The sequence below is a fragment of the Cajanus cajan genome, chromosome 3 (assembly GCF_000230855.2).
Source record: "Cajanus cajan strain Asha chromosome 3, NIPB_CcT2T_4, whole genome shotgun sequence".
In the NCBI taxonomy this organism is placed as follows: domain Eukaryota; kingdom Viridiplantae; phylum Streptophyta; class Magnoliopsida; order Fabales; family Fabaceae; genus Cajanus; species Cajanus cajan.
The window spans coordinates 18,009,718-18,021,823 of record NC_138519.1 but is presented as its reverse complement, the minus strand read 5'-3'; the positions used below and the strand labels follow the sequence as shown (position 1 = coordinate 18,021,823).

Genomic DNA, 12,106 nt, shown 5'->3' with positions numbered 1-12,106 from the left:
CAGAATAATATCAAATGTACTTAATAAAATCATTGTCAACATAATAATTAAAATTCAATAATAATTTCATTTATCGATGACAATAAAGTGTAAGAAAATTAAATAGAGAGAATACTTTGTTATCCTCATAATTAGGAGAAAGAATAATCATAAGCCATTTTAAATCAAAGAAATTTAAACCGGTATGAAAGTTAAAAGAAATAAGGATAGTCTATCCCCAAGAAATCAGAGAAAATCTCCATGAAATAATAGATGAGGGACCTGTTACTTTAAATAAGGACAGAGATGAAAGAATCAGGAGATAAGGGATAAAGAAGACATTTATAGGAGAGAGATTTTTGAAACCACAAATACTTGCATATAGAGAGTGTGTGTAGTTCATCTCTACTTAATTAGAAAATTTAAACAAAATCAAATGTGAGGGAAAGTGTAGCTCTCACAAGCTACATGTTTTTTTTGGTAAACAAAGATATCCCTTAGGTGAAACATGAAACTCTTCAAAATTATTTATAAGTAGATAAGTAAAATCATTGATAATATAAACAACTGAACGAATCAATTATCAAAACTGAAGAAAAGCAGCCAATCTTATTAATCTTTTGTACAAGGCTAGAGAGTACCTCAATAGGACTTTCTATTTTCATAGCAGCAGCAACCAAAGTTTCAGTGTTCAAGGCAGATCCAAACCCTACACCAGATGCACATATCAAAGGAGCACAACATATTTTTAGAAATAGAAAGCATAAATTTATGTCTTTATGCAAAGCAACAGGCTATGTAACTGTAGAAACACAAGTGATAGAAATATACCAGTAGAAATAGATCCACGGGAAGGACCAGCAAAACCAGGATTAGAAGAAAGCCTTGACGAGGTTCTGTCTGTACTATGTAACTGCAATTGTAGCAACAAAATTAAGTGAAAATATAAAATGATATGAGCACGAGCGATAGAATAAACATAGGAAACTGAGAAATTGAAGAGTAAAAACCAGAGAGTAATCTTCAATAGATATATGCAGCCTCTCCAACTGCTGAGAAAGTTGTCTAGAGGCAACCGAGTTGGTGTGGGATTTAAGAACCTGTAATCAGAAAAAGTGAGATGAAAATCAAATAAGATCAACAGGCAGAGAAACCAAATATTTAAAGTAGAACCTTCAAGAAGGTGGAAGTCGTCTCAGCATAGAGGCTCAGAACAGCACCAGACTGATGAAAAGATTTTCCAGAAAGGTTTTGTGATCCACCAAAATGGACATCCTTTAAGAACTTGAGGCACTCCTACAAAGCCTAACAATGTCAGCCACTTTTTTGCTACAATAAACTCATAGGAGTACACGTTGGAATGCACAAGTGACGAAACCAAAGACTGCATAAGAGATTGTTTGGATAGAAGCTTAAAAGCATATTTAAGAGTTTTTCTATTGAAAAAAGTTCTTTATTTTCAATATAAAAACTCTCAAAAGCACTTTTAATTTATATTCAATTAGACTCTAAATCTGTGAAGTTAGTTTGTAAAAAAAATTAGGATCCAAAGAACGAGGAAAGGTATTATTGTTACCACAAAAAGGATGTCCTTGCTTCTAGTTAAGTTTCTATTCAACCACCTCTCGAGGTTAATGAATTTTTTTCTTGATGTCACTGCTGCTAACCTTATACTATAATAAGAGGGCATAATTTCCACCACGGATGATAGAATCTATAAACCACCAAGAAGCATGAGTTAAAAATGGCAAAAGATTGTAAAAAAGAAAAGAGATTGGCATTTGTGAATCGTGAAGACAAACTTGAAGGCTTCTTGCAACTAAGGGCTCAATGAAAGTGAGATTCGCTTATTATTAAAACATATTAAGAAAGCAAATTGAGTCTAGATCAATATATAAGGTGAGGATTGCTATCTCTTTATATACTTTGCTAATGCCTTATTTCTATTTTGGCCACATCCACTAGTGATATATCTATATATAAGTGAGAAACAATTCTTATCTTACAAGGAGATTTTTTATTATGAACCTAACTTAATCTTATAAAACTGGTTTATAAGATAAAAATTACTCTTTACTTATATATTCTATTAATGCATTATTTCTATTTTAATCATATCAATAGTCAATTGTAATCCTCAAATATAACAAAATCAAGAAAACCATAACAACTTAGTGCAATCTATCTATCTATCAGGAAAATGATTGAAATGAATAAAAGTAAAAAACACACACTTAAAAAGAGAACAACCTTTAACTCCCGACAGATGTCCACAATTCTTATAATGCTGCCCGCATCATTGTTTTGAGAATCCATAAACCCTCTCAAGACCAGATTAGGATTAACATGCCAAAGGTGTAGAATCATCCCACTGCCTACAGCACTTTTTACTATCTTGGGAAAAACAATCAGAGATACTTCCCGTTCCAAGAGATAATAGGCAGTCTGCAAGAACAACAAATGTAAACTACATGAATCAAGAAAAGACATAGAATAGGTAATTGTTGAGAACCAACAAATATGAATCCATTAGATTGTACATTAATATGTGCCATCCCAAGAAGCAACACTTCAGGACAGTGTTTAAGAGGGTAATCAAGGATTGATCGAACATTATTGGCATGAGCCTTCTCGGCTAGCTGGCAGAGGACGTCTAAAAGGTCAAGACACAACCATGCATGATTTGCATGGCCATTTTGAAGCTTGTGGCCATTAATTGCATCAACATATGCCTGCACAGCAATTTGTTGTCATAAGAATTTGGCGATAGGAACAAGAAACAATAATGGTCAACATAGATAAACTTCTCTAGAAATACTTTTAAGAGAGAAAATTATAAAAAAAAAAAAAGTTTTTCATGAGTTAAAATTAGCTTAAATATAAGTTAATTTGTAGAAATTTTCTTTTTTATCAATTTTTCAAAAATCTTATTTTTAACTCATGTATAATTTAGTTTTAGTTCATTAATAAGTTTATTTTAATTTTTTTCTTCCTATAAGTGCTTTTGGAATAATTTATCCAAACAGGTCTAAATGTACAAACAGATCATCATACCAGCAATCTTCCCGAGTGTGCAAAGGTAAATATTTCTGGTGGTGCTAATACAGCGTATTTAAGGAAAGACAGCTGACCCTCAGTATTCTACTATTCTTCCATACAGATCCACATATGGCATGGAGAGGAAATGGTTCCTGCTAGGTATATTTTCATACATTCAGAATTTTATGCCAGAGTTTGCATATAAAAGCCTATTTAGATACAAGATTAAAAATGGCTTTGATAACTTTTCTTCTAGAAAAAATTCTTTATTTTTCAGCAAAGAAGCTCTAAAAATTATTTCTAACTTGTATCAAAACTGATTTTAAATCAGCTAAGCTACCGGAAAAGCATATATAAGGTTCTGATATCATACCTCAGAGGCATGTTTATACACACACATGAGAAAAAGGAATGCTTCTTCACAAGGAAGGAAAAACCCTTCATGATCAAGATTTTCCATGACACATATCCAGTTGGTTTGAGGTGCCTGTATCAGAAAGCACATAAAAATGAAATGATTTACTTTCTTATTCAAAAGGCAATAACAAAATGAGAGGAACTTTAAGTCCTATTGAATAAAACTCACAAGATGGTTAACTGTATCTACCAAGACATCAATATTCCAATAGAGTTAAGAGGTGGCAACTGAGACACGTTGGATCCATTGGCTGCAGGAAATGTTAAGTATGTGTTCTGGTTTTCCTCCATCCCAGTACGACTATAAGCAATTGCACCAAGTAATTTAGATAGCATATTATCAGTTAGAGATGAGAATGGAGAAAATATCTCCTTGCACTTTGAGACATCAACCGTGCATCCATAGCCTTGTTCCTTCACAATATCTCCAATGTTTATTTCCTTCTGCATGTCTTCCAAAATAGCATCAAAATCATTTTCTCCACACTTGTGGAACAACTCCATCTTCCTGTAAAAAGATGAATAACTAATTAAACATCATGACTGAATTAATTACTATTGATAACTAATAATATACAACAAATATATGATTGTATTCAAAAATGGTTGCCAGTTTTATGTTAACCACTTATTTCAGTGGTTAAATCAAATAAGTTTTCAATATCATTGGCCCAATGATGAGTAGTTAACTTAATAAAATGGTAATAAGGATTACTAAATACATTACCACCTTAAATCAGCCTCATGCATCTCTTCAGGAAGCAATGGAGTCAAGGCAAAAGTTGGCTTGTCTTTGAACTTCACAAGTGATAACATCTGCATAAAGGAAACCATGTGCTTGGAAAGACTCTTAGACTGCTTTAGGAACATGATAATTTTGTGAATTTTCTCATTGCAACTCCAAGAACCAGGATTGGCAAACAATTCCTCAATCCGAGCCATGCAAAAAGATTTGCCTATACACAAGCAACATTTCAGGTCAAATATACTATATATAAATGGCAAAATATTATTGACACAGTATAGATAATATAGAAATGACCATTAACATTATTAGTCAAGTTAAATGTAACTTCATACTTACCACTCAGCCTGGCATCAGGATTCTCAGAATCAGATAAAACAAGACTGATAATAATTTTTTCCAATAAAGATAGCTTCAATCCGTTGCTTAAACTTTCTAAAAGGCTTTCATTAGTTTCTTTATTCTTCATTGACTCAGAAAACTCTTTGCTGCAGGTTATTTGGTTCATGAGGTACTTAAGGACCGCCCCTGGAATTAGCTCATGCTCATCCATGTTTTTAGCAGCAGAACTCATCCCAATTCAGAGAACTGTCAGCAGAAAATAAAAAAGAATTAACAACCACCATGATGCAAATATACTAATTAATAAGGTCTGTTGGTAGCAAATTTTGCCTATTATTCCACATATTAGGGTAATTCAACGGGGAGCAAAACAAAAAGAGAGAGCACAGTAGAGGAGATAAACAAAGATGCATGTCCATAAGAATGCAGAAAAGCAACAGCATGCAAGTTCACAAAGGAAGGCATGAATAAATACTGGTGAAATGTGTCATATTTTGAATCACCTGAAAAATAATGATCATTATAAACAAGAAATGATATCAATATACTCATTTAAACACATTTTTTTTAATTGGTTAAAATTTATTGAAAAATACAAATTTTAGTAGGTCATACATCCAATATAATGCTTCTTTCTTTTATTTTTTTTTTATTTTCAATAAATTTTAATTAATAAAAATAAGTGTATTAAAAAGATGTATTAGAGAGTGTATAGTTAATATTTCTTTATTATTATTTTACTAAATCGCTGTAATGGAAAAAAAAAATTGATGATTGAGTTTATGTAACTCTTTTTCTAATTCAAATTCAACTAACTCAATCATGATTTGGATTAGATTAAATTTTGTCAATTGGATATAATTAGTTTAATTTATAATGAAAACATTTTTAGGAATTCTATTTGATAAACAGAGGTTTTAGAATTCTTTAACTTAATATTAAATTCAGTTAATTCTTTAGGAATTAAATTTTAATATTTTCAAAATAAATTATCAATAAATAATTATTGTGTTATATATAAATTATTTATTATAAATTTAAAATACAATCTATATATTTGAACATATTTATTTAAATTTTAAATATAATTTATATATTAAACATAATATTTATTTATATATATAAATCATTTTAATTTTTAATTATATATTATAAACATTTACCATGTGTATTTGAACATACTAATATACGAGTCATTAAATAATTCTTGTATACAATTTGAATCCGTATATAATTTGAATCCGTATATAATTTGAATCATATATATATAAATCATTTTAATTTTTAATTATATATTATAAACATTTAGCATGTGTATTTGAACATACTAATATACGAGTCATTAAATAATTCTTGTATATAATTTGAATCCGTATATACACAATTTAAGTCTGATTAAAGAGAAAATCTCAATCTGTAACAACAACAAACAGTAAAGTAAAGTCTCTAAAGTATTGTTCATTGTTACAACTTAAAAAAAAATGTTTGTTTTTTTTTCCTATAATTTGTATGTTGTGCGAGATAAAGAGGTAGGTTTAAAATATTAAGTATCTTTAATTCAAAATATATAATTATAATATTATATGTATAATTTTAATAATATATTATACATTAGGGTTGAATTGAATTAAGTTAAATTTAAAAATCAAAATTTATTATCCAACATCCGTTTGAACAAGTTGATTTAGATTTAATCCAAACATTAAAAGTAATCGAGACAAAATGATTGAGTCAGTGAGATTAGTTTGAATTCACGCCTAACATTGTATTCAAAAGAAAATCAAAGGATAAAAAGAGAATTTGAGAAAACAAGACCAACAAAAACCCTAAAAGCATTCAACTACACAAATCCACAAAATATCCAGCATGGTAGCAAAATTAAAGCATTGAAAGCACAGAAACAAACAAGAATGTGCAATGCATATAAACTCAACTCCAATACCCTATTAAAAAATTGAATCAAACAAAAACTCTATCATCTCCCCAAACACGGAGAGATGATGGAAAACGGAGTGGAAGTTGAATTCATTAAAGAAAGCTAATCTGGTTGGATGAGAATAAGTGGGTCATGGCGTGAAGAAGAGAAAAAGATGAAATTGGTGGAGTAGATGGTGCATAAAAAAACACGTGCATGTGGCGTAACTCCCATGCAGCATGTTGAAGGTATGAATTGCTCACCAGTCAGAGCAGGTCTCAGAGTAAGGCTCTCACGCAATCCAATTCACTTCTTTCTTTGTATCATATGAGCCTACTCCTTACAGCCAATTTATAGATATCAAATTCTATAACATATAATATATTATATATTATATTATACGAATGTGATGTGATTATATACATATTCAATATTTTATTAAAGATTGTGCACAAAATTATATTGATTTAAGAATCTATCTAATGACGCTGAATTATAATATTTTTATATCATATCAATTTAATTTATCATACAATCAACCTTTATACATTTAAATACAAACCAGTATCATTTATCTTTTATCTATTTATTTATTCTCTTTTTTCTATTTCAATGACATTTAGTTTTCAAACCTCTTATATTTTAAATAACTACCCACTATTTTTTTTTAAATACAGAGGCACAGAAGTGCCTATTTTTCCTAATTAGAAATTAGGTTAGTTCTTTTGATCGAGTATCTTACTAAATTAAAGATTAAATTATATTTAGTCTTTTATCTTATTGTTTTTATATTTATTTTGGACTTTTATCTTTTAAAATATTCATTTTAGTTTTTTATCTCCTAAATTTGGATCTATTTGATCCTTTTGAAACGATAATTATTTTAATACTGAGAGACAATTTTGAATATTTGATTAACAAATTCAAAATTTAAAACTTGTCTATATGAAAATTATTAAACACACTTGAAGTTTAAAAAAATAAAAAAGTGTTTTAAACATGATGAAAGTTCTATATAAATAAATCCAAAAAGTAACGAAAAAAATTCTAAAACTTTAATTTCATGTTATTTTGTAATTGCTCATAAAACATAATTTTTCACATAATTTTCTCTATGTTTATAATTTTTTTTATTCAAATGTTAATTGAATTTCATAGTTTTCATATAGGTGAATCTAATTAGATAAGTTTTAAGTTTTGAATTTGTCAATTAAATATTCAAAATTGTCTCTCAAAATTAAAAATAATCATTTCAAAAGGATCAAATAAATCCAAATTTATAAGATAGAAGACTAAAATGAACAATTTAAAAGATAAAAGATTAAAATGAATCTAAAAAACTAAGATAAAGGACCAAAATTATAATTTAACCAAATTAAAATTAGTATCACTACTAGAAAAATGGAAATTAGAGACGGAAAGAATCCGTCACAAAATTAAAGAAAATCCGTCACAAAATTATTAGTGACGGAAATGTGACGGATTTTGGGTCGTCACAAAAAATGGCGTCACAAAATATTTAGTGACGAAAAAATTCAGTCTGTCACAATTAGTGACGGAAATATGCCGTCACTAACTAATAAATTTTTCGTCACAAATTACTTAAATAAATGTTAATACTTGAGTAAAATTCCGTCGCAATTTGTGACAGCCTAAGAAGTCGTCACAATTTGTGAGGGAACTCATTCGTCACAAACTGTGAGGGATTCAAAATCCGTCACAAATTGTGAGGGATTCCAAAATCCGTCACAAAATCCTAATTTTTTATTTTTACGAATTTTTAAATAAAAAATAATTAAATTATTCCATATTTATTAATTATATAATATATATTATTTTCACCTTTTTTCTAATATACAAGTGTTAATTATAAAGTGTATTATATAATATATATAATACACTTTATAATTAATTATATATATATTTTTACTTTTTATTAATTATATAATATATATTAAATTATTCTATTTAAGTGTATTATAAAGTATGATGATAATATTTTTATATATTTATTGATAAACTTAATTTTACTTTATTAAATGATCAAGCACAATGAATTTTCTAGTGTCAACCATTATATATATATATATATATATATATAGTTATATATAATTATATATAATTTATAAATATACTTTTATATATTTTGTAACACCCCAGTTCTGGTTTTGGAACGGGCCGTTCTGGATATGATTTTTAGCCACGTTTTAAGGGTCTGCAACGGGCCGTTCCGGCGTAAAAAGCCTATAAATAGAGCTGTTTGCCACTCCCAAAAAGCACACCTCTCATTTCTGATTTCTTTTCTTCTGCTCTCTCTTCTTTCCTCTACTTTCTGCTTCAGACCGAGCGGAACCCAGCGAGGGAGATCAACCAGATCTAGTCTAGATTCAGCTTCTTCATATCCAGGTACGGGGGAAAAGGGAATTATTTATATATAGAGTTACATGAGAGAATTGGGTAGAGGAAGAACCCCTTAGAATTATGAGCAATTTTAGAAATATTTCTGTTTGAAGAATTATTGGCATTATTTGATTCTGTATATATTTAGGACAATAAATATATAATTTGTTTGTAAAAATGATGCTCTAGGAGAGAGAACGAAATTATAGAAAAGTGCATGTAGGTTAGGTTTTGGAAAAATTGGATTATTTCTGTTTGAGGAATTAATTATACCATTAGATTCCGTATGTGTTGAGGATTAGAAATATATATTTAAATCGTAAGAATGATGATCTGGGAGAGAGAACGAAATTGTAGAAAAGTGCCTGTGAGCTAGGTTTTGGAACAATTAGGGGTTTTACTGTTTATGTTGAAATTATATTAAATTGGTAATTCCGTTGTTTATTATATTAATTTATGAATATCATTATTATATTATTTGATAAAAATTGATAATTTAAATGTGAATTACTTGATACGTGTGAAACCCATTATTTTGGACATATCTGATATATGTATGAAATTGAATTATGAGATGTTGTGTGGAATATGAATGAGATGTGGTTGTGGTTCTTCACACCTATGACCAGGGGTGAGCACGGCCCGAGATTGTTACATGAGTATCGTGACCTTGGTTAACATGTCAGGGGTGAGCACGACCCTAGGTTAGGGGTAACGTGACCTTGGCACAGTGTTATATTAGGGGTGAGCACGGCTCTAGATTGTTACGTGGGTATCGTGACCTTGGTTAACATGTCAGGGGTGAGCACGGCCCTAGGATAGGGATAACGTGACCTTGGCACAGTGTTATATCAGGGGTGAGCACGGCCCGGGATTGTTAAATGGGTAGCGTGACCTTGACATAGTGTGAAGTGCAAGATTTGTGATGATTGGTTTGATTGAGAATTATGACGTGATGACAATGCATGATTGATTGAAATACGATATGTTGAAATATTTACGAATATTAAATAATATATTGTGTTTTCTTATGTGCTATATATATAGATGTTTTCTTTTCTCACCGTGCGATTTGTGGATATTTTAGGTGAGGAAGATCTGGCTACGAGTGGTATCTAGAATGCCAACGGTTGAATTGTCGGGATGCTCTGATATTGTGACATCGGGGCAAAAAGGATTTTTAGAACATAGGTTTTTATTGTAAATGTTATTTTGAAAATAATTTGAAAACTCTTGCGTTTCATTTTTTGTTATTGTGGTTATTGAAGGATAATTTTTAAGATTCTCATGTGAACCCTTTTACCGAAATTGAAAAATTTATTTATAAGTTTTTATTATTACAATATATATGTTGGGGTAGTAAGGGTGTCACATATTTATTTTTAGCTTTTTAGTTAAAATGCAAATTAATATTGTCTTTTTATAATTTCATAAGTATTTTTAAATTAAAAGTTTTTTTCTAATTCATATTTTAATTTCTTATACTTCAAAATGACAACTTATTATTTAAATTGATTCATTTCTTATGTTTTAATTTTTAATCTTTTGATGAAAAAAATATTTTAGTTTCATAATTTTTTAATTATTTTTTTAGCAAAATATTTTTTATTTATACATAATTCTTAAATATAATAATTGTGCAATAAAATTTTCTCTTTTGAGAGGGATACGTAATCCCTCACAAATTTTGACGGAATACAATTTTTAAAAATTTTCCGTCACAGAATCCGTCACAAATTGTGAGAGATTCAAAATCCGTCACAAAATCATAATTTTTTATTTTTACGAATTTTTAAATAAAAAATAATTAAATTATTCCAGATTTATTAATTATATAATATATATTATTTTCACCTTTTTTTTCTTTCTAATATACAAGTATTAATTATAAAGTGTATTATATAATATATATAATACACTTTATAATTAATTATATATTAAATTATTCCATTTAAGTGTGTTATAAAGTATGATGATAATACTTTTATATATTTATTGATAGACTTAATTGTACTTTTTATTAAATGATCAAGCACAATGAATTTTCTAGCGTCAACCATTATATATATATATATATATATATATATATATATATATATATATATATATATATATATATAGTTATATATAATTATATATAATTTATAAATATCCTTTTTGTGAGACACCCTTCCTTCCTTCCTTTCCCCAACTCTCTTTCACTCTCTATTCTCACTCACCTCTCTTTACACTCTCTTTTCCAGGTTTCCTTTTGTCTAATCTTAGCTGGCTGTGGTGATCTTAGGAGCTGAGTAGTGGTGTTGGGTTGCTAGCCGAGCTGTGTGGAATTCCTCCCAAGCCATTCTTCTTCTTCTCTCCATTTTCTTCATCCTGAAGCTTGGAATCTTCTACCGAGGTAAGGGAAGCTAGTTATTTTGGCTGTTTTCGACTTGGAATGAGCTTTAGATACTCCTATGTTGCTTGTTGTGGGATGATTTCTGGCTGAGATGGATTAAAATTGAATTTTTGGGGTTTCGGAACTTTGAAGAAATTTCGGGGTTTTTGATGATTTGTGTTTGCATGTTGAAAATGAGCTGTTTTTATTGATATTTGATGAGAATGAGAACTTTTGGCTGGATTGCATGTGGTTTTGCTGTTATGTTTTGCGGGATTCGGAAGATTTTCGAACTTGGGGAGAATTACTGATGAGTTCACGTTGGGCGCTATTCTTCGTGCCGGGCGCGCGACCACCAGGAGACTCCGTTTAGGCAAGCCGTCGGGCGCAAAGTTGTGTGCACCGGGCGAGCTTGCAAATGGGAGTCTCTGGTTGGCCCGCGCCGGGCGTGACTTGGGCTGCGCCGGGCGCGATATCAATGGTGACACGTTTTGGGTATATTATGGTGCCGCGCTAGGCGCGCGTTTGGGCGCAATGCGAATTGCGCCGAGCGCGAGACCTGGGTAGGTCTCTTCCTTCCCCACGCTGGGCGCGGGTTAGGCCACGCTGAGCGCACGAGACTCCTTAGAGTCTCTGCCTGGAAGGCGCTGAGCGCAATTAGAATTGCGTCAGGCGCGTGAGAGCCCTGAACTCTCAGGTTGAGTCTCGCCGGGCGCGAGTACTCTTGCGCTGGGCGTGATGGCCCCTGGTGCTCTCGGGTTGAGCTGCGCTGGGCGCGACCTCGAGTGCGCCGGGCGTGAAAGGAGATATTGAAATATATGATGTTGGCTGTTGAATTGTGCTGAGATTGTTAATCAATGTTATTATATGCTGAACTAAGTTGTATTTGATGAAT

At 30.6% G+C, this 12,106-nt stretch overlaps 1 pseudogene; it reads right to left on the bottom strand.

Annotated features, from left to right (window-relative positions):
• Positions 1 to 1,152: 1,152 nt before the first annotated feature.
• On the bottom strand, positions 1,153 to 10,766 carry LOC145955649 (uncharacterized; annotated as a pseudogene).
• Positions 10,767 to 12,106: the final 1,340 nt, after the last annotated feature.